Here is a 22,296-nt window from a genome sequence, read left to right as displayed (position 1 = left end):
CACTGAAGCCACTTGCGGTCTGAGGTTTTCCTTCCCTGCCCACACGAATGTTCGTGTGTATGTGATGGAGTCGTGGCACTGATCTTCTAGGATGTGAAACAAGAGGAGGGGTAAACAGTAATTCTTGGGTGTTACAAATGTTCCCTAATCATATTTTTTTCTTGAATGCTTGTTAATCTGTGCAATATTTGGTTTATTGCAATCCTTTCTGAGAATTTGTGAATGCCTTCCGATACGGGATCAGTGGTACTGGTCTTGCAGAGTCTCAGCCCTTTTCTTTCTACTTCTGAAACTTAGATTGAGATGTAGCAATTCTTTTGTTTATTGTTTTGAGGAGGAGCTTGATACAGGTATCATGGTGAAAAGCATGCTTGAATTTGAGGAAAGAGATGTTTTCCAAAATGTAGTGCTTTATCTGATCACTTTTGCTGGCTTTCAGTGGATTCTGGAAGATGACACCCTAGGCAGATCGCCTTAACTAAGGAAGAATGCAGCTCTTCATCGAATTATCCAGAGACCTCAATCTGTAGTATTATATCACATTCTCAAAAAGGAGCACAGTGATGTGGTGATTCGTAGATTTGGACGACAGCTTTGAAGCAGCAGGGGACAAATCTGTTGCTGATTGCTGTACGCAGCTGTACATCTCTCTCTCGTAGTTCAGGTACAGCGCTCCGAGTGCTCTGACAGGATGGCAGGACACCAGGGAGAGCTAAGGCAGCGAGGCTCTGATAAAGCTAGCCTCACTGTATTTCTGCTTCCAGTTAGTGGGGGACAGAGCAAATTTGGTTTGGAAGTCAGGGTGGCATGAGTTTGTGGTTCTCCGCGTGAGTAGCGTGCTAAGGCAGGCGCATGGGAATAGCATGAGCTGGCACGGCTGGCTCCTAGGCAGGGCTGGCTTAGAGCTGTCTGGCTCAGCCCGCAGCCTCGAGAGCAGGGATCTTGCAGCTACCTGGGTTGAGCTAATGCATTGGCTTACAGTTGACTTTCAACAAGAGCAAGGCTTCCGAGGACCTGAGCTGCAATGCTATCTAGGTGCCTAGCGGCATGTTGTCAGAATTGCTAACGTGCTTAAATACTGCACTTCCCTTGAACAACCTGATCCTTGCGAACCATTGGAGCTGGGCAGCGGACCACTCTAGCCGTTTTGGGGAAACCCCATTGAATATCTGTCTCCGTCTTTATGCGTTTGCATATATTTGACAATCTGGGATCAGATTATCGGTGTCTCACCTGCTGGACAGTTGTGAGAGTTTTAACTTGCAAGAGTAGATCGGCATTACGCAGTGTCCTCAGAGTCACAAAGCTTGACGTTCTGGTTGAACTGTAGAATTCCTTCACAAAACCAGTATTTATTTTTTTAGGATTTATTACAAACTCACTCTTTTTAAAAGTATCAAGGCACATTTTCTTTTACTTTCTAGACTTCTTGATGTTTTCAGTGGAGCACAGATGGTCTATTGTGAAAGGGGTTACAGAATGTGCCACAGGGACATTCTGATGGCATTTTTTCAGTTCATACACACAGCAGGGATCCTACTGCGAACAATTCTGTCTTGTCAGAAAAGGTGTATCTACAACTTCTCTTGAAATGACTTTGATCTGGGGACCTGTGGCGGTTCGGTATCTTCTGTGTTAGTCTATACATGGGTATAAGCAAGAATGGGATGCTGCCAGATTGCTTTGCTGTGTTAAATGTTAAATTATCAGACATGCCTTTTTAAAACAGTGTGTTTTTGGGGTCAGCTCAAGAATATAAAGTCAAAGGGCTACAAAGCTGTCTTCACAGGCTCTATTGCCTCCTTGCAAATAGAATTTCATTATTATTTCATGTGTATGTATGTGTGGGACTGTGTCCAGCTATTATCTGATAATAATGTTTGTTTAAAAAACAAACAAAAACCCCCAAAACCAACAAAAGAGAAAATAATCTGTAATGCAACAGTTCTAACATCCAAGTGAAATACAGAGAATGGTGAGTGTCAGTGTAAAAGATGGCGTTGCACACAGGTTCCAGTCAGCTTAAATTGTCTGGCTTTCGTAGCTATTCAAAACTTAAGTCATATTGAAGGTATTAAGGTACGTTGTTTCCAGCCAAACACATGAACGGAATAGCGAGTGAGTGCAACAAGGAGCTCAGATAACTTAAGTATAAAAATGTTACCTCTTCTGGCAGTCAAGGCACGTGTATTTAGTAGGAGCTCGGGAGCAGTGAGCAGGCATGCCTTGTTCAATTTCAGCCTTCTTTCTAGCCAGAACAATCATGATTTGCAAGTTCACAGGGTTAATTTTTCTTAGTGCTGCTGGTCCTTCCTGCGTAGCGTCTCCCGGTCAAAAGGAGGTAAGCTGGAGTCAGTAGGATGGGTAGGCTTTAAATGGGGAGAGGCTGCTGGAGTGCTCCGTTACTCGGCAAGCTGCATAGGCGCCGTTAGCTGCTAACTCCTAGGGTGCAGCCTAAATCTGCAGATTCTGTGGTGCACCACCCAAAATGTAGACTCAGCCCTGATGTGAAAGATGGGAAATGTGGATCGGATTTCATAGGATGCCTTTTCATTCCTTCTCTAATAGAAAGCTAGTGAAATGAATGGTGCCTGAATAAAGAAGAAAGTAACGCCTCCTAGAAATACAGCTGGCTTCATTAAGGAGCTTATATATGTGTACACAGGTGTATTTTCATGTGCCTATAGGCAAAAAAACTTTTTTGTTTCTGTGAAGGTCAGTCTGGAATGGTTAATTTACAAAAGAAATGATCTAATTCCAGTATTACCTACTGAAACAATGAAGCTTTTTTATAGTCCATTAGTTTTGTATGTAAGACTCCTATGACAATATAATTTTCATGACTGTATTAAAATGTCATTAATGTGTTTAGTAACTACTCTACTATGATTCATTAATTATAATAGATGAAATTAGATATGAATGGAACGTATATGCTGAATTCTAAAAGACTAACTTTATTTGCAGTAACTCTAAACGTGTAATCCTCAGGTTCTGGTCTTAAACTATCTTATTTGATAATGTAACGAAATTGGTGGTTCCAATGTCTTAAAAAATCAGTATCGGTAAAATCCAATGCACGTTTAACTGTAAAGATTTTATTTTAGAGCAAGCCCTTTTGTTGGTGCTGTTTTGCATTAGTGTGCTGTGTTGCAAAAAGCCAATATGGATTGAAATGAAATACTCTGCTGCATCCTGCAATAGTACAGACTTACTCTGATGCTAGTTTAAGTCTTTTCTTCACAGCATAGTGGCTCAGGTACCCCTAAGATGTTTACTTCTAAATTGGATCAGTATGAACCGAAAGTAAAATCAGGTTCCTAAGCAGGTTCTCTTTGTTAAAGAAATAAATATTCTTGTTAATTTTGGTATCATTTCTGGTCTGCCATGGCAATTAAACTGTAGGATCTTCTCTCCTCCACCCTCAAACGTGCACACGGCTAGGAGATAAACCGAGACCAACTGTTGCCCCTGTTTCAGAGAGGACAATAAAGCAAAAATAAATAAATAGATGGCAGAGCTGCACGTGCACCGTGGTTGTGATCGTGGCTCTAGAATTTTGATACCGCTATCTAAAGCGGTCTTAAAATGTTAAATTGATAACCTTTCCTGTCTACGTGCGAGTTTCTGATTTTCTGTTTTGGAGGAAAACAAACCACTCCCATATACGTAGTTGTGTATTTCTTCCTGGTGTTTTTTCTTTCCATAACAAAAACTTTTAGACCTGTCCACTCTGTGGCACAATAGCAAATGGTGATTTTTACCCTTCTCTCAACTTCCCTGTTGCAGGGAGCTCCACGTGAGGACACACACGAGCAGAAGTGTCTGATGCCTATCGCTTTTTCCTGTTGCATTTCATTAATCCTGCGGGGATTAAATTGATGTTACAATCTGTGGTAATCTGCATTAGAATCAGGTTCATTTATGATAGATTTCTAAGTTTGGTTCAGGTTTTTTTTGTTTGTTTGTTTTGCGGTTTGAGTGAAGCTTGGAAAAAAAGGCATTCCGACAGAAGGCGCCTGGACGGTATTAGCAGAAGTGAAGCTTTGTCTCGAAGCTCTTGTCGTGTCGAAGCTCAATGGTAGTGAGCAGCAGAGGCAAACTGTGACTTGATAGCATCTCTTGCATCTTAAACGTTTCAAATGAAAATGTTTTGCATATTTCCCGAAAATCCAGATAGCAAAAAACCCTACTTGTGGTGTTATTAGTTAACATTCACAGCCCTAACTTAACTCACTTAAAGTTGTTCTTATTTAATGGGAGGTGTGTAATTTATTGGAATAAAGCTATTGTGTTTGGTGTCGCTCTCCATGACCACCCAATCCGCTGACAAAACTCCTGTTGATTTGTGCGGGAGGTGCAGCTGGCCTGTAGTAGCCCCTGTGCGCCTACAGGTACTGTGTTGTAGAAGGATGGCCTGACGTTCAGTGCGCTGCCTGACTGCACAAAATAGGGCTTTCTGTAGATGTGCATGTTTCATACTGCCGACTGCGTGTTTCTGGGTGGTTTCATGGAGGTGTTATTCTGGATGCTTTGCTCTAAAAGGTTTGGTTTTTTTTTCCTCACAGTCAGCACATTCATTTTTTTTTCGCTACTCTCTCATATCCCTTGTGTTTCTAATTAAGGTTTCACAATCACTGCCTGTCCTCCGTTCTGAATAATCTCTGCTTGTTTGCATTCCGGTAGCACACCTCTACTGTGAATGCAACACCAATTAGTATTATTTTCAGTAGTTAAAAATAAGTAGTCTTCATGTATCGGTTTATTCTTGAACCGTAATATATTCACTAGTTTCTATCTGACAGGCCTTGAGTCCTAAGAGCTGGATTAAGTAAAAGTTTCAAACTCCGTTTAGGCTGGGTAAGCAGGTATCTTTGTCTAATCAGTTAAACACACTGTGCTTTTCATAGCTCTCTGCAGGAGAACAGATTGAAAAAAGGCAAGCAGTAAGTAAATATCTCAAAAGATAAGTATTGTTCATTAAAATGTGCTTCACCTAGAAAAATATTCTTAATCTGCAGATTCCTTGTTTCCTCTTAGGTTACTAAATCATATGTGAAAATGAATTTCAAAGGCAAAGCTTAATCACTGAAAATGTTTTGCTGCCTTTTACATGCAGTTTTACTGTACAGCTTTTTTTCCTCTTAAGCTTGATCATGTAAAGTACTTTCACTAATGAAGTAAGGGATAAGGTAAAGGCAAACTATAGCTAAATGCTTTGAAAAATAAAAGCTTTTATGACTTAAAATTTGTTTTCAAAGTTTGGAGAGCCATCTGATTCCTTCAAGAAAATGCCTCTAGGGTACACTCACCCTTATTAAAAAATAAACACCAAAAAACAAAAACCAAAACAAAACAATTAATCTTCTCTGAGTAGGGGTAAGATATCACTTAACCAAGAATGCATTGAAATAACCAAGATGTGAAGCAGATATTCTAAACAAACATTTGATACCTATAACATAATGAATAAGAAGAGACTTTTGGTTTTTTGGGCAGAAGACATCAGGGTAACAGCAGCAAAATGAAAGACATTTTTTCAGGTGAATTATTTTGTCCGCTTGTCAAAGACTTCCTTTGAATGTTAACGTAGGTGTTCCTGATCCAGGAAAGACTTTTGGTAATATAATTTAAGTATTACCTTAGTTTCTTGCTCTTGTGCTTGGTTAGAATATCTCTTAGCGTGAGCAAGACTAGAACATACGGAGATACGTGGCAGCCTGTCCGTGGACACTTAGTTTATGGCTCAGCAAACATACAAAATGAGAGAGATGGCAGGGTGGTCCTCGTCATGAGAGCCGAGAAACAGATAATTGTCCAAACCTACTGTACTTGGAAGTTAATGAATAGAACCATGTAAGTAATTCTGACTCTGAGGTCAGCGTCACCTTGGTCCCTGTTGCCAAGCGCTGACAGGTTTCAGCGTAATACCTTTCATTTCTCAACTGTGCAATTGCGTGACACAAGTATGGTCTCCGTAGTTTTATTTTAGGATGTGCAACTGATTTTGTAACTTAAACCAAATTCCTGCACTTGGAATTTTACAGTTGTATCAGTGGTGTTTCCATTTTTTAGAAAAAATAATGTATTTAAATGTATACTAGAGCTGACCCCTGAAATAAGTAGTTCGTAATCATGAAAACTCTTCATGAGACTCTTGAAAATGCATTACCTTTGATATCTACATTAAGAAGTTTGATGCATGAGATATAATGGTATAACTTCACGAGCTTAAACACAGAATTATTGCTCTCTGAGCTGCAATAATACTGTGAGGAGGGGGTCTCACGGTATATCTTTGGTAGTCAGTAGTATGCAACACTTACTGCTTTTGCTGTACACTATTTATTTGTGGATAAATCAGACAGTTTTACAGAACTTGCTTGATAATGGTAAGCATCTCACCGTGTTTCCTTTTGCATAGAAAGAGAATTTGGGTCTAATATTGGGCCTCGGAACTGACGGGAAGTAATAATTGTCTTCTGAAATTGAGAGGATTTGTCAAATGCTTGAACCTTAGGAATCAAGTTGGAAATGCAGGAATTGCTGAGTTAAATTCTTTGGCCTGTGCAATGTAGAAGCTCAGCCTGGGTGATCGCAATTGCCCTCTATAAATGCTGTTTGTCAGAAATGAACGTTTGTCTGAATGCATTTGAAAAACCACTAAACAGCCTTTATTAAAAATGAGATGTCGATAGATTACGTGGGTTGGAATGAACAGATAATTTTGAAACTACACAATTAGACTGGATGGATAAAATTAATGGCTTTAGGAAACTGATGAAAAAATTGCTGGTTTCATGTAAGCTTGAAAGTAACATTGATTTATCTTTTTTAAACAAACAAAAAAATATTTTCAAATGTTAACACATACGTAGAATTGGCAGTTGTTTTGCAAATCTCATAGTTGTAATTACTAGTGGACTGCCCTTTGCTTCATATATATTTAGTATAAAAAACAGGACTCCATGCGTAGTTATCGTTTGAGCTCCAGTAGGCTTAAAGAATCTGCTTGTCTGGGGAAGAGGGAAAGGGAAGGTTAAGAAATCTGAAAACAGGCTCCCAAATGTATACCGCAAAGTCTGAATGTGCCCGTGCCTGTGTGCACACCTGCACTTAGTTTGTTTTATGTGCTGTTGCACCTGAGTGGAGTCAAGTGCCAATAAAAGAAACCTTTATATTGGCAATTTGTTTTCTAAAGAGTTTCAGGTACCTGTGAATTCAAAACTTATGTGATAATCTTTGGGTGCAGTTTAGTGAGCTAAGAAAAACTTCCCCATGCTCTCTGAAAGACCATGATTAAACCCTTGGTGATGTTAGCATTGCATGAAAAATGCTGAAGCCAAGCAAAGTGGCAGTGTCTCTATTGTCTTGGTCATGAAAAAATATTTTCAAATAACTATAAATGCAAATGCTTTTAAATCAAATGGGCATTCTTTAATATGCACCATGTTTGTCTTATTTTCTCTGTACTTTTGCTTTTCCTCTTGGTGGTACTTACAGGTGGAACATACTGCTAGTCTGGTAGGACATAATTTCCTATCTTCTCCCTCAAAATATCCAGAAACAGAACAGCGAGTGGCTTAGGAAAATCATAGAATCGTTAAGGTTGGAAAAGACCTCTAGGATCATCAAATCTGACTGTCAACCCAACACCCCCAGGTCTCCTAAACCATGTCCCTGAGTGCCACGTCTATGTGTTTTTTTTTTTTTTTTTTTTGGAAACACCTGCAGGGACAGTGACTCCCCCACCTCTCTGGGCAGCCTGTTCCAGTACCTGACCACTCTGTCAGTGAAGACGTTTTCCCAATATCCAATCTAAATTTCCTAATATCCAACCTAAACCTCCCCTGACGCAGCTTGAGGCCGTTCCCTCTCGTCCTGTCACTGGTGACTTGGGAGCAGAGACCAGCCCCCCCCTCACTCCAGCCCCTCTCAGGCAGCTGCAGAGAGCGAGAAGGGCTCCCCTCAGCCCCCTCTTCTCCAGGCTAAACCCCCCCAGCCCCCTCAGCCGCCCCCCAGCACACTTGTGCTCCAGACCCTGCCCCAGCCCCGCTGCCCTTCTCTGGACACGCTCCAGCCCCTCCAGGGCCTTCTTGTCCCGAGGGGCCCAAACCTGAGCCCAGCATTCGAGGTGGGGCCTCCCCAGGGCCGAGCACAGGGGCCCCATCCCTGCCCGGCCCCTGCTGGCCACACCAGTGCTGACACAAGCCCGGGGGCTGGTGGCCTCCTTGGCCACCCGGGCACTGCTGGCTCATGCCCAGCCGGCTGTCAGCCAGCCCCCCCGGGGCCTTCTCCGCCGGGCACTTCCCAGCCCCTCTGCCCCAGGCCTGGGGCGTTGCCTGGGGTTGGTGTGACCCAAGGGCAGGACCCGGCACTTGGCCTTGTTGAATCTCATACCGTTGGCTCCGGCCCATCGATCCAGCCTGTCCAGGTCCCTCTGCAGATCCTTCCTGCCCTCGAGTAGATCGACACTCCTGCCCAACTTGGTGTCATCTGCAAACTTACTGAGGGTGCCCTCGATCGCCTCATCCAGATCATTGATGAAGATACTAAACAAGACTGGCCCCAACACTGAGCCCTGGGGAACCCCGCTTGTGACTGGCCGCCAACTGGATTTAGCTCCGTTCACCATAACTCTCTGGGCTTGCCCATCCAGCCAGTTTTTTTTCCCATCGAAGAGTATGCCCGTCCAAGCCGTGAGCCGCCAGCTTCTCTAGGATGGTGCTGTGGGAGACAGTGTCAAAGGCTTTGCTGAAGTCCAGGTAGACACATCCACAGCCTCTCCCTCATCCCCTAGGTGGGTCCCTGGTCACAGAAGGAGAGCAGGCTGGTAAGGCAGGACATGCCTTTCAGAAGCCATGCTGGCTGGGCCCGATCCCCTGGCTGTCCTGCACGTGCCTGGTGATAAATGGCTCTGTCACCTTCCCCGGTACCGAGGTCAGGCTGACAGGACTGTAGTTCCCCGGTTCCTCCTTCCGGCCCTTCTTGTAGAGGGGCGTCACATCGGCAAGTCTCCAGCCATCTGGGACCTCCCCGGTAACCAGGACTGCTGGTAAATGATGGAGAGCGGCTTGGCGAGCTCCTCCACCAGCTCCCTCGGTACTCCCGGGTGGATCCAATCCGGGCCCATGGACTTGTGAGTGTCCAGGTGGAGCAGCAGGTTGTAAACTGCTCCCTCCTGGATTATGGGGGGTTTATTCTGCTCCGTGTCCCTGCCTTCCAGCTCAGGCGCTGAATACCCTGGGGATAACTGGTGTGATTGTTAGACTGGGGCAAGGTAACAGAAAATGTAATTTTGTGCACTGGTTAGTGACTCTGAATAATACATTTTAATGTTAAATAAGCTGGGTGTTTAGATGAAGTTTTAAGAATATTTTAACTTTTTTAATTAGTGGCATAATTCTATTGCTTGACTTATTCTTAGGAACTGCTGGTTGTTATGCTGTTGCTTTCCATGTAGCTCCATGTGGGAAGCAGCTATCTGTTCAAACAAAAACAAGCTTGCTTGCAGCAGTAGTGCCTTGGTTTGTGTAGGAAATATACTGGGTTGCCTGCCATGACTAATTGCCCTAAAATGCACTGGAATTTAGTAGTGACTTTTCCCATACCTGGAAATATTTAAACAGATGCCCATGGGAAAAGTGAACAGAGTAAAGCAAATTGAATTGGGTTTAAGAATTCGTGACCTTTCTGTCCTACATATCAAATTCATTTTTCTTAAATGCTGTTCATATTGTGCTGCATATTAATTGCATATTGCGTATTCTTTGTTCGTAATATACCACTGATAATAACATAAAATTACATTTTTAATTCCCAGTGATACCTTAATTTAATGTTTCATTTACTTCTCTTCTTTAACTAATCTTCTGTCCTCTGAACAAATTTGATTAAAATCGTTGCATTTATTAAAAAGAAATGGGCTAAAATATATCAGTTTGGTCCCACAAGGAGCCGGTATTAAAAATTCCTTTCTGGGGTATGCCTTTTGTTGCACGGCAGATTTTAGGGAAGGAGATGGCTGATTAAAGCTCAGAAATAGCTAGGATATTGAAAAGTGGAAGAAATGACCTGCTTTAGTTACTGCTTTCTCATTTTCCAGGTGAGCCGTTCTACTTTCTCCTTTCTCCTGTCTCCTGAAGCTCTTGTAATTACGAATTAGTGGTATTTGGGATGGGACATGGGAGACTGAGGAGTGGTTTCAGGTGATCTGTTCTGCTTTCCTCTTTTCCCTAATGCCATTTGCCGGGAGACCGTCTTTGTCGTCACCTGCTGTCGGGTAAGCGATGAGGACTCACTCGGGGCTCGCTTTGCTTTTGGGTATGTCAGGCTGAACGGAGGCAGTGGCAGGATCTTTAGGATGGGATAGTGCAGCCATGTGAATGGCCCGGCTGCTGCGACTTCATGTTATCTCCTGGTCAAAAAAGGTTTTCTCATTTATGACTCCGAAGCAACCAGCAAAGCCTTGTATGTGATCTGGCATGGGATGAAGGTTCTTAAGGTTAAATGCTCTCCATTCGCTCTGTAAATGGAATCGTGGAGTGTTTCACCAGCACACAGCAAGTTTTTAATACTTAGACCTTGCTTCTTTATGTGTCAAAGTGAAGATATATTGCAGTGCTGTCTAGATGAATTGCTACAACTGCGAATGTCAGTCTTGCCATTTTTACGATACAGTCAGTATGTCGCACTTCACTTGTGCCAACATACGTAGATCTTGAAATCTTGCACTGCAAGCTTACGAAGTGGTTCTGAACAGATGCCTTGGAACCCTCGCTTTGAAGCTTTTAGGGAAAAGGGAAAACTGGATGGACCAGAAAGTTCATAAATATGCGTTGATTCTTGATGGAGGTAATTTACTGCTAAAGCATGTCTTGTTTGGTCTTTTGTGTTTGCACGAGACAAAAATCTTAAGTTTGTGCTCACATTTAGAGGTTGAATTAATGTCTTGTAATTTGTATCTTTACGCTTATTTTGTTACTTTGGCTTTGATTAAATTGTGAGTGGTTTAACCTTAATTTTCTATTTAATTATGTGATTATCTTTGCCTGTTTGATGGTATGCATTTCTGTGTAATTAGGATGCTGTAATCTAGTTTCTTGGTCTGTGAGATTAAGTTAATGATATCTTTTTAGGAACTATGATGTAACATTGTTAACTGATTGGCTAAACTGTTAGGGAGGAGCTCACTTATCAGTGAGTAAAATTGAAGCATAGGTCTTTTCCAGAACTAACATAATGGAGAAACACTTTTCTTATGAAATGTTTGCGGTTATTTTTATGGTTGTCACTCTCTCTTCTCACTGTATGGCTGATGAACTGTATTCAGAAACATGATTTGCTGCTCGTATAGTGACAGAGCTCTTTTAGGTCCTTTGAGCACCCGTTACCTGGGTTAGCTGCCTGCTTGTTAGGCACTTTCAACAGTGTGAATTAGCAAGCATCTACCTTTACTGTATGCACCTGTTTCTCACAGTCATTCTAAATTTCATTCATAATCAGTTTTACCTCCTCCTGCCCCTCCACTTTGATTCTGCAAATTCACAACATTAATTCTGTGATGCCGCGACTTAGTACGGTTTCTCCGCAGCATCACCAGTACAGCTGTTTCTTGGCCATGAGTATAACAGCTGGTGTTCTGAAGAAGGTTGCACCTCTGTCAGTCCTTCGGTAAGGAAGGAGCTGATTGTGTCAGAGCTACGGCAATTTGATGGCTCAGCTGGGAGGCCAGGTTACCTCTGCGCAGGGTACACGCGCGTGTGTGTCTGTCTTCTGAGGCATTGGATGGGATTGAGACTATGTACAAGTCTTCTGGCCATGAATGAATTCCAGCCATGGGGAGTGGCTTTTGGCTCCAGTGAGAGGCGCTCTGCTGCTTTCTTTTTTTTGTTTTTTTTTTCTTTAAGAAGGTTCTTGGCCTGCTTTTGTAAGTGTCTGTAGGTGTGTTGAAGAGTAATACATAGCAATGGTGTTGTAAGGTCTCATCTCTGTAACATCCCTGAGCTTATTGTAGACGAAGTGAAAACTTTGTTACTCTCCTACAGCGTGCAGGAAATAATTTAGAAATAACAATATCCTGTTTGTGTGAAGTGGGGAAGGTCTTTGAGGGATGAGGTAACATGCTGAAGTTTTTTAATTTTAGTTGTAACAGTTATAAACTAAATTTAACAAATGTCAAATAGAAGACGAGATAAAGGTGCTCTTAGCCAAAGTTTATTCACTTGGGTTTTTTCCTTCCCGCTAATGTTTTAATAACTGTAGCTTCTAGTACTTCTGTGGGGAAGAACATCTCAAGAAATGTGTATCTTCAGTTTGCATATCTGCATGCGATAGTAGTTGCCAGAGTCAATGAGTTAACACTATGTCGAGACAGTTGCTTTAAAATAGAGTCTTTACCGGTGCTTATTTTCAGACTTTCAAAAGGCATCAGCTCTTTTGTGCATGGCAAACTGGTTACCCGTTAATGTCACATGCAGAAAATCATGCCTGTATTGGCGTTTGACAACATCTGTTTTAAATTATTTTGCAAAAGGTTCATAAAGAATTTTGGCATGATGATATGAGTATAACCCCGTGGTAGTGCTACTGTCTGAAGGTACTTCATCCCAAAAGGAGAACTATTGAAGTAGTACTCATTCCCCCCCGCCCCTTAGTCTTGAGTGGATCATCATAGACAACCTGTGTGGATTTAAAAATAGAGTTACAATAATGAAGTTGTTATCACTTCAGTAGTTGCCCTTGGGTGCACCAACTTAACCATTGGTCCTGGATGAACTCTTTTGCTGAATACAAAACACTGAAGGCATTCTTCTTGCGTGGTGAGTGATTGTGGAGACTAGAACTCATAAAGAACCTTCCTTATGCTAGTTTTGACAATATATTTACTGACATTTGAAATTTGATTTTGAGATACCATTCTGTTTTTAAGTGATACCAAGTAAAACTGTATTTTCAAACTTAGTAAGTAACCGTCAACAAAGCTCAGATGGGCATAGCTTCCTAATGATCATTTGTATACTTAATGTGTTAAAAAGATTAAAAAGAAGAAATATTCCAAACTAGTAACATTTCTAGGTACTTGGTTGTCCTCCATATCAGACAAGGAATTGATCGTAATGATCTTAAATGATTACCGATCTATAGCCTGCTTATATGCATTCTGGAAAATGCTCCTTGACAGTATATTGTTTCTTAACAAAGGCTTAAATGTTTGTGGGTATTACAGGGAAATCTCCAGTACTTGGCTTAGTCCAGGTTAGGCCCCTCTCTTTACAAGGTGTTACCTAAGCAACAGAGAAATTCCCTCACTCATAGAGCTTATTTTCTAAGCACACCAGGTGGGTAAAGGGTGTGGGCACAGAGAATCCAGACCCACCTGCATTCGTCTGGCGGGCTGCTGAAAAGAAAAAACCCCAAACCAGGCTTCTGGATGTGAATTAGTTGGGCAGTGGTGCTGCTGTACGTATGATGTTGGCATCGGGAGGCCTTTATCGAGGACCTGATCTCCACTGCGCTTTATTGCCAAGAATCATTCCATAAGAAGACATTTGTCCAAAATAACTCGCGTATTAGATTTGATGAGGTGCAGCAGGCTGATGGAACAGAAAATGATGTCATGAAGGCTATGGTAGTGCAGTATAGCAGTAGAGTCATAAATTAAATAAATTTATTTTTGGTTGAGTAATGGATATTAGGACTAGATCAACACCTATACATTGGATAGAACTGCTTGGCTTCTGTCCAGAGTAATTTGTTCCATTGTTCTTGACTGATGATTTTTAACAACTTTTATTTGAGTTTCGGGTAATTGACGAATTTGTAGGAGAATATGCACCTTTCTGGTTACAGTTGCTCAGTGTTTATATCAATGTGGTTTTGCAGGGTAAATATTGATGAATGAAAAACATACATTTCTATTGTGAGGGGCAGTAGAATTTCAAGGCCACGTTTCTGTGTGTAGAAGGATGGTGTATTTCCTAAATAATTAGACTGTGTACATCCAGCACTCGGGATAATGAGAGCTTTGGTGTGTAAGCACTAGCGGCGAAAGAGTTGGCTTTTTGGGTGTCTCCATTAATGAGTACACACGTGCTGAAAGATGATAAATTATAGCGTTTTTGATGGGGTTAGAAGAAATATCCAGATGAAAGCTTTTATATTCTAGATCAGATGCATCAGGTTAGTTCTTTAGCTGGTATAATTTGACATATTGATGACATGGATTACACTAGCTAATGACCTGGAGGCTATTTCGGGGCTTGCACACTGTCTTTTTCAGAAAATATGAAGGGGAAGTCAGATACCACTCAGAAGATGTAAAACATTGAGTAAAAAGCAGAATGATGTAGTTAAAATGTGAAGACGAAAGAATAGCACTTTAACCGTACTGCTTTGTAGTAAGATTACACTATACTGCCAGCGTATTGGAGGAAACCGTACGCCTGCTGTCTGCGAGGCTGCAGTGTGGAGATGCTTGGGAATCTCACCATGCGCCACTCTACTGGTCTCTTATCTATTCTAGTGTGACAAATAATTCTGCTCAGCTTGTCAGCAGTGACAGTTGAGACTTTTTGCTTAGATGCCTTGACAGTACTTGTATTAAGCAGCCAGGGCCGTACACTCCATTAAGTTTTTGTAAAATGAACTGTCTGCTACTTGCTGTCTCGCTGATACTGGCAGCATTTGTGAGCTGTAATCCTCTCCAGCTGCAGGCTGCCCGAGTGAGTGCCGTCAGCCACCTGACAGGTAGTGAGTTGGGATGTTTTTAGTGGAGTCTTTGGGGCACAATATTTCCTTAGGCAGACAAGATGGGATTCCACTGACAGTGGATGTTTTAAAAGATGGTCAAAGTGTATTGTGGAAGACAACCAACTTCTCTGAAATGAAAACAGACAAAAAAGTGTTGGGGTTTGATAGAGAAGCAATGGACATATGCAAATAAGTGGAAGGTACCACTGTGCGGAGACGCGAGATGTGGTCTCTGTACCACACAAATCTTGTGATGCTGTTGCTCTGTATACCACCGACATGGTGGTAGATAAGTTTGAAAATACAGTGACTTTTAGAGTTGGGATTTTCGTTTTTATGGAAGAGAAGTACTGATAGACTCGAGTTATATCTGCAATTGCAAATGTAGCCATCTATTACCTGATGATAAACAGAAATGAAGGTCCATTATTGAGTTCTCCATTAAATATATGGAAGGAATTGCAGAATGAGATTTCCTTCCGTGGTACCTCTACTGTGTCAAGGTACTGAGTGATGTTGTGGTTGAGCTTCTGCCTGTACCAGATGGTGTACCATCACCGATTCTCTGGCGACGCAGCTGTGATACCTTGGTCTCTGGATATATGGGGTGGTTCGCTGGGGCATCTCAATGACGCTGTTGGAGAAGTTTTAATTTCTGTTCACTTACCACGAGTGAAATGTGAATCACAGAATCATTAAGGTTGGAAAAGACCTCTAGGATCATCAAGTCCAACCCCCAACCCAACAGCCCCAGGCCTCCTAAACCGTGCCCTGAAGTGCCACGTCTACACGGTGTTTGAACACCCCCAGGGATGGTGACTCCCCCACCTCTCTGGGCAGCCTGTGCCAGGGCCTGACTGCTCTGTCAGGGAAGGCATTTTTCCTAATATGCAACCTAAACTTCCCGACGCAGCTTGAGGCCGTTTCCTCTTGTTCTATCGCTAGTGAATAGCGTCTACTTCATGGAATAGTAGAATATCAAATTTACTGTTTTTAAAGTCTGGAGTTAACAGCATTTTCTGGATGCATATATGCACTTGTGCACACTCACGCAAGCACACCAGTTACACTAAACAGTTTACTGAAGATTATGTTAAAGTCAGTAGATAGTTAACATCTGAAACCTGCATTTGGTTTTGAAACAATTCCCCCTTAAAATGTAAATAATAGAAATAGGGATTTGGGAGCTTCAAAAGTTCTGCTTGGTGTTCGAGTTGTACATGTGACTTAAATCAGTAGTTCTTATTCACTGCATTATGTCTTTTCTGTTCTACTCGGCCATTGCGAGGATTTGAAATTGGAGTGTGCTGCTTGTTAACGGAAGAGCAGGAATATAGAGGTGAAATGAAGAAAATGGGAGTCCAAATGGAAATTCTGAGTCCTTTCTACTTCCTTAAAAATCTCAGTCTATCTTTTATTTTGCAGCATTCTTTGTTACATAACTATGTAGCATATCTTGATATTGTATATATTAATGTGGGATATGATTAATGTTACCCTGTATGGTACTACTGGTAGCTGTGGTTCACACAAACCAGCTCTGAGGATTTCAAGACAGTGTATGATATTGCACCTGAGGTGTTTCAGGATCTCCATCCAGAAAAGTTATTTTCAGAGCTGTGGAACTTAACTGTAAAAGTTTGTGCATCCTGTGCTAAATCTTGGCATGAAATTTCTTACTATAGGAGAACATACAATCTCTTTTGCATCTGATTTAACACTTTTTCCCCTTCCACTTTGGTGATTGCAAAATGGAACTTGGCAGACTTGCAGTATAATATGTGGGATTATAACATGCACTTAGGCCACATGTATGTGTTTGCATTTTTAAAGTGTTAGAAGTGATGGAACCAATTAAATTCGTGTGCTATGTGTGGAAAAAAGCACACACTGAATATTAAAAGAGCAAGCCTTGAGAGAATCTAAAAGAATGGGGAGCCACACGCCAATAACTGGTTTAACACAAGGAAATGTGTGCTGAAAAGGATGGATTGGGCAATTGAAGATGGGATTATAACATGATAAATTGCAGCTGGTTCAGGAGCAGGACTGGCACTGAAGCTAAGCCTGATTCTTCAAAGCCTGCCAGAGGTTAGAAAAAGGGAAACAAACCATCTTGGCTGAAGCTATGGCGGAGGTTTGTCGCAGGCTAGGTGTGTAATCTAGGTGGCCTGTGTTTGGCAGGGTTACGGTTTGTTTCTCATTCCAGTCTGTGTTCCTGCAGCCCCCAGAATGGGTCTGGTTATGAGTACAGCTTCTTACGTGAACAATATTACGTCGATGTGCGAGTTGTTACAACTACACGTGTGCTATCGGGGGGCGGTGCTGGTGTAATAATAATCATGTGCTGTTACTGTCTGGTACAGTGGAAGCTTTGCTTTGGGTAATGGTAACAAAAAGTGCAAGTTACAGCCGTAACTCGGAACAGATGCAGGTCCTGGTTCCGCGCTGAAATCTGAGTGGGAGGAGGCTGACTCTGCCGATGGCTGTTTGGTCTGGGACACCAGTCGTGAAGGTGGAGAGTGAACAGAGGGGGCCGTATCTGGATTCCTGTCTCCTCTATACCCCTCTGAGGATCAATTTGCAGTCAATTATCCGTTACACGCTTGGTGCCCTTTTTCTTTCATTGACGTTAAAAGTGTCTGTTTGTATGAATGTGGGAATGCGAGTTCGGTTTTGATCTCCTTCACTTTTTGCAGAAGTAACTTTTGATGCCAGATTTTGTAAAATCTGTTTCCATTCGTGCTGAGATACTCATATGCCAATATCCTTCTTGAAAGAATATTTTCTTAACAAGCCCTGATAATGGAAACACGGGCGTACCTGTACGAGGTAGAGCCCTACATCGATGTAATTAGAACTGGGATTAGGGAAAAAGAAAAACAGGAAAAATGCTTTTAAACTCTGATTTCAAACCATGAAGCAAAAAGACTTGAATTTCTTAGTTTTGGCAGGGACTGAATTTCAACAGCAGTATAATATTCTGAGCTTGACAAGAGAGATGTTTAAAAAGTGCTTCATTATAAATTGGAAACAGTGCTTTCCTATTGAGTGTATAATTGGGCTGTTTCAAAATAATTATTTCCTTGTTTATATTCTTAAATTGCCCTCTCTAGGCTTGGTTTCTTATTCTTTATGAAGTGACGCTCATTTTTACTTTTGAAAGCCAGAATCGTATCACCTTTTTATACAGACTCACGGAACATGATTGTATTTTTAATCTTAAAAAAGGATGCTGGCTATTGGAGGCCTGTTAATGAGTTACAACTAGTTTGTACTCCTAAACACGTTCCTGAATTGCTGGGTAGTTTGTGGGGGTTTCTTGGGGGCTTTAGTTTTGTTTTGTGTTTTTTTTTTTGTGGTTGGTTTGGGTTTTTTTATAGTAATAATCGTCTTCCTTCTCACCTACTACATACTAGAGGTGAAACAGAAGACAAGAAGTCTGATAAGGTGTTAAACCTGGTCGTGGAGGCTGGGTGTCACTACGTGATCAGGGTCTTGGTGATCAAATCAAGCAAACCAGTGCAGGTGACTAAGTACTGCCTGCTTCGCATACGTACCCAGAAATGATGTACCATATTGCCAAGAAATCCTTAGATTGCCTTAAGTTCCGGTATTTAAGGAGGAAGTTTATGTGTATATTCCACGAGATACGATTTTCTTTACTGTTCTTCTCTTATTTACTTTTTTTAACCTTCCAAGCTCATATTTAAAACTATGCAACTGTGAATCTGAGATGTGAAAGTACTGTATAAAATCGCATAACACCATAGACTGGAGGCCTATGAAAAATGACCCATTATTGTGGAAAAAATACTGGAATATTGAAGAGTTGATGGCTCTTTCCCTTTTGCATAACTTTCATTTTCAAAAAGGAAAAAAGGACAATTTATTTAACTGGAACCCTCAGCAGACAAAGCTTAAACTAGAAGGAAGTGTGATTCCTTTAATTGTCAGTCTTTCTGTAATGTTGTAGTCTCGTAAATTAACTGTTCTTAAATACTGATGACCTGGGAAAGGCAGATGTTGTATCCAGCTGTTAAATGTTTTTTTAATGCTTCCTGTTTTATAGAGACAGTTAATTCCAGGGTAAAGCCTAAAACCATTTAGGGGGAAAAAAAATTCCTAATCTTGTCCTCAGATGACTAACAAGAACAATGCCACTATGCAAAAAAAGCACGAACATGTAATATTAACCGCTAATTTTATAACTAGTTCTAACATATTTTGGGGTGGAGGGTGACAGCAGTCATTGTCCCTTAGACCTCGGCAATCCGTAGCCCATGGGAACTGTAACACTCCGCTCCCTGCCCAGCCGAGGCCCTGCGCGGCGGTGACATGAGTTGTATGTGCAGGGGCGGGGAAGGACGGCAGCAAGTCGGGGCTGGAGAGACCCGTAGCCTTGCTTTTCTTGCGTCCCCGGCAGTAGAATTGAGCTGTGTGCGGTCCATTGCAGAAACTAAGGTCAACCGCTTGCGAGGTGACAGAACATTGCTTCGCTGTCCCACGGGTGTCTCGTCCTCACCGTGTTCGCAAGTGGCAAGCTTTTCGTGACGCTCGAGAGCTGTGGGTGAGAGCCAGGGTGCGTGCTGCTGCTCGGTGTGCAGCCCGGAGGTGTCTGCCGGGGTCTGGCCCTGGCTGCCGGGGTTGTTAGGGCACGTGCCAGCGCTCTGCTCCCGCAAGCGTGCGCTGGTCAGTCACTGTTCCTAACCCGCATCCTGGGAGTTAAAGCTCTTGTCTGCCTTCCAGAGCTCTGAGGGGGGTTTGACACTCGCTTATGGAGCTTTCTGCTCCCAAGTCAGAAGCTTTTTTTCCCCCCTATAATAATAAACCATCATTTTAGGAGTTTGGACTGTGAGATCATAGAATGGTTTCACTGACAGCAGTGTGGTGAAATGATAGCAAGTCTGAGGTAGTGATACGCTTGGCAGCCCAAGTTTTACTCTTGCTTCTAGATGGGTGGTTCAAACCCACAATGTGCTTCTTGGCGGTCTCTGGAAGTTAAGCAGCCAGCTGAGGTCTAAATTGGCTCCTTTCTAAATGAAAGGGAGCTGGGAGGAGAGAGGGATGTCATTTTTTTTAATTTGTTTTTTTTTTAAACAGATCTTGCTCATCAGAGAGAACGTCTGCTTTCAAATGAGGAAGAACAGAATCAGTGCAAAAAAAGTGAGATCGCTTGTCAGAAGTTAAGAGAAAGCACAAACAGTACTGCCTCTTGTCCTTATGATACAGAGAGTTTAATATTTAAAATGAGATTTGTTAGTATTGGAACCAAATTCTCATGTAAATCAGTGAGGGTGAAACAGACTATGTCCGGTGATAAATCATAAGAATATTTGTGTTTATTTGTGACTGTGGTAAGATCGGTGAAACAGTTAACAGTAAAACAGTTGCCAAGCGCTTGGAGGGACAGGGTTTGGTCAGCTGTTGCGTGTTGGTGAGACCTGTGGCCATAGCTCTCGCCGAGGTACGCAGTAGGCACCCGTAGGGTCGCGTGGAGGCTGTCCTGTGTCTCCCGAGCATTTCCACTGCAAGACGAAACGCACTGTTAAACTGAGCCTGCTTATTTCCTTCTACATTTGAAAGCATAGAAATGCGTTATACTGAACCACAATGGAATTATTTGCAGAAAAAATATAACTTTTTTTCACTTAGACATATTTATTCTTTGGTATGTTACTAATGGACTGGCAAAGGAAAAAAGCGACAAATCTTTGGTCTTAAGTTTAGCCTGTAACAGATTGCAGTCACAGCAGATTTTAAATCTTTATTTCAGTACCTCTTAGTTATGTAGCTATCTTTAAGTACACTGTACAAATTTTGCCACCAGTAAACCCAAAGGGATGTTTTTACACTGCATTCATCTCTTACTGGCTTCTTCACATCCTAGTGTCACATCACACGTCTGACATGTTTTCATAATTCTCATGGTTTTTTTAGTTCGTGTCTTCCTTTCCACTCCTCCTAACTGTGTCAGAAAGCAGTCATAAACATGATTTATTTTTACTCCATATGGAGGTTCTTGGGTATTCAGAAAGATTATATGAGGGTTTTAGTGCTGACTTCATTAGCTGTGATCCTGTTCTTATTCAAATCCTGGCTGGCAGAAACAGTAAAATAACGTCAGAGGTTTTTTTATGTGTGTGTGAAATTATGTAATTTATTTTGTAATTACAGCAAACAGAAAAGCAAGGAAAAAAAAACCCCCTTGCCATTAATTATTACACAAGGAAACAAAACATTTAAATTTTTAAAAACTTTTATATTGTGGGGAGCATTGGGAATGGTGCCGCGTCAAATATTTATCCATCTCTTCCAGACAAAGCGTTGTGCGAGGTAAGAAAGAAAATGCAGCTACAAGAGTAGAAAACAATTCTTAGCACATTATACATCTGTCATTCTTACAGGGAGGGAAAAAAATGTGCTTTGCATTACTTGAGGGTGCTCGGAGTGGGACGGAGACTAGTTCTGTTATGAGAACAAATCGTTTTGCCCTTCCTGTAACAGGTCAGTGTTTTTGCAGCTGCTTTCCCTCCCCACCACCCCGAATATACTGCACTCTGCGGCTGTCACTAGAAGCTCGATGGTTACCGGTGGTACGGCTCTGTGTGTCACTCCTGAGAAAACGTGGAGGTTTCCTCTGCCGAGAAGGGGCTTCTGAAGGATCCTCACGGACGGCAGCTTTCGGCTTGGGCTGGAGAGGTGCGCGTCTGTCCTGTAGAATGGGCAAACTGATTTGTTCCACCTTTGAAAACGGGAAACTGCTAAGTTTAGGTAATCAGGGCCTTGGTCATTAGGCCGTGAGGTGAATACTTGCCTGTGTATTAACGAGCAGCGTGGCAGAAATTACAGGGTAGCGGATTTCTGTCACCAGATCCAGCGTTGCCTGCTGACCTTAGGCGTTGCCGGTAGTCTGAAGAGAGGGGTCTAGGAATGTTCTGCGTGTAGTGGTCAAGTTACCTGAGCTCTACAAGCGATTTCTTCGGCTTATGTGCAGGTACTTGCCCAGCTGGCATAAATGCTGGCTGTGGTCTTCAGCACAGGGTCCCCAAAGACAGGCTTCATGGTGGTCCTGTCGGTGTCAACTGAAGTGTCTTGGCCTCTTCCTGAGCAGGAATTTTAGCCTGCAACTTGCTTCAAGAAAGAAGTGAAAGATCACTAATGCAGCTGTGTGAAAACTAGAATGCAGCATGGTTCTCTTACACAAAATACGTTGGGTTGATAATTAATTTGACAGTTTCCTTGAACTTAAGCCACTGACCAAAATAACATCGCTGTTGTCTGTGTTAGTTGCTTCATCAAGTTTGTCTCGTATCGGGCAGTTCAACTCTTTGCCTAAATAAAAAATTCTTGAAGCTTATGGTTACATTCAGAATTACTTTTGCAAACCGTTTAGGAGGAATGACCTGTTTACTCAGGAATAAGGTGAAAAACTCCTGTATGTTTTTTATATTTTATTAAGAAAAAGTCTGATAAAATGGAGTGTGAATTAATGGGTGACTGATACCAAAAGGTGTCGGCTTCAGGCAGATTTCTGAGCTTTGT

The 22,296-nt window shown here is 42.0% G+C and overlaps 1 protein-coding gene across 6 annotated transcripts in view; it reads left to right on the top strand.

Moving 5' to 3' along the window:
- Positions 1-22,296, top strand: part of NAALADL2 (N-acetylated alpha-linked acidic dipeptidase like 2) — a 503,571-nt gene that overhangs the window by 33,994 nt on the left and 447,281 nt on the right. Inside the window, exon 2 of one of the 6 annotated variants that reach the window (XM_075098451.1) lies at positions 19,855-19,917. The exons of 4 other annotated variants lie outside the window; for them this stretch is intronic. The gene's annotated coding sequence lies outside the window, so the exon portion shown is untranslated. Of the gene's footprint in view, positions 1-10,257; positions 10,283-19,854; positions 19,918-22,296 lie in introns of those variants that run through there. One more of the 6 variants, XM_075098453.1, reaches the window with a different exon arrangement.

This window comes from Phalacrocorax aristotelis, chromosome 7 (genome assembly GCF_949628215.1).
Source record: "Phalacrocorax aristotelis chromosome 7, bGulAri2.1, whole genome shotgun sequence".
In the NCBI taxonomy this organism is placed as follows: domain Eukaryota; kingdom Metazoa; phylum Chordata; class Aves; order Suliformes; family Phalacrocoracidae; genus Phalacrocorax; species Phalacrocorax aristotelis.
Note: the sequence above shows the minus strand (reverse complement) of the source record. Positions and strands in the feature narration are given on the sequence as shown.